At 45.0% G+C, this 1,359-nt stretch overlaps 1 pseudogene; it reads right to left on the bottom strand.

Annotated features, from left to right (window-relative positions):
* Window positions 1-851: 851 nt before the first annotated feature.
* Window positions 852-969, bottom strand: LOC133373045 (5S ribosomal RNA; annotated as a pseudogene).
* Between the last annotated feature and the right edge of the window lie 390 nt (window positions 970-1,359).

Genomic DNA, 1,359 nt, shown 5'->3' with positions numbered 1-1,359 from the left:
CATTCAGGATGATTCACTTTGCTTGGACTGACGATTCATAAAGACTTAATAAGTGCCCTGCTAGATCAGACCAAAGGCCTGCTTAACCCAGGGGTGCAAACCTTTGGCCCTCCCAATGTTGCTGATCTACACCTCCCATCAGCCCCAGCAAACATGGCCAATGGCCAGGGGTCATGGGAGTTGAAGTTCAGCAACATCGGGAGGGCCACAGGTTCCTCACACCTGGCTTAACCCAACATTCTGTTATCACAGTGGCCATCTAGATGCCCTCTGGGAAGCCCACAGGCAGGGCATGTGCGCAATAGCACTTTTGCAGTACCAGCAACTGGAGTCCCTTGCCCTGTAGCAGGGCTGGGAAAACTTTGGCCCTCCCAATGTTGCTGGACTTCAATTCATCAGCCCCAGCAGCACGGAAAATGGTTGGAGATGACAGGATCTGTAGTCCAGCAACATTGGACAGGCCAACGGTTTCCTCGCCCAGCTCTATGGGCTCATTGGTCCTTTCCAAGAATTGGCTCTCTGGCAGGCTGAGGAGAAATTCAATTCCGTTTGCATTTAAGCCAAACCTATCAAATTTGTGAGAATGGAAACACAGGCATCCTTCAAAATTTGCACGTTCAAATTTTGCAGTGAAGTTCTACATCCCAACCATCTTTACCAAAATGCATATATTTTTGGGAAAGTGTGCATATAAATGAATATATCAGGGGCAAGGGTGCATGCAAATGAATTGTTGTGATATGCCTTCAAGACGGTTACGACTTATGGCAACCCTATGAAACTTTTGGATGTATTCATACGGTTTTCACGGTAAGAGTTATTCAGAGGTGGTTTACCATTGCCTTCCTCTAAGCCTACGGCACCCGGTATTCACAGGCGGTCTCCCATCCAAGGACTAACCAGGCCTGACCCTGCTTAGCTTCAAGATCAGATGAGATCGGGCGTGTTCAGGGCAGTATAGTCATATGGAGATAAGTATATTTGTGAAAATAACATTCAAATGTGCATTCTGTTAGGAGAAATTGCTTGCAAAAATGTGTGCATGAGTCAAATCTGAGCAGAAAAAGGTGTGTGGTTGAAGAAATGTGTGTGGTCACTAAAATGCTGAAGACTTTTCATCACATTTTAAAAAAAATATTGCAAATTTCTGCAGAAATGTGGAGGAGTGAATTTACGGTTGGAGAAATGAGCAACGTGAGAGAACTGATCCCTATTCTCTGGTCATGATTTGATATATTTATTTATTTATTGTGATTTATGTATTTATTATTATTATGAAGACGGGGTGCCCTTCCAAGCCCTCCCTCTGCTCCTGTCAGGAAGAAACCCAGGCTGGCCGCTTCCAACCTTGGATTGTTA

Source organism: Rhineura floridana, chromosome 18, assembly GCF_030035675.1.
Source record: "Rhineura floridana isolate rRhiFlo1 chromosome 18, rRhiFlo1.hap2, whole genome shotgun sequence".
NCBI lineage: Eukaryota > Metazoa > Chordata > Lepidosauria > Squamata > Rhineuridae > Rhineura > Rhineura floridana.
This window is presented reverse-complemented; position numbering and strand designations above follow the sequence as displayed.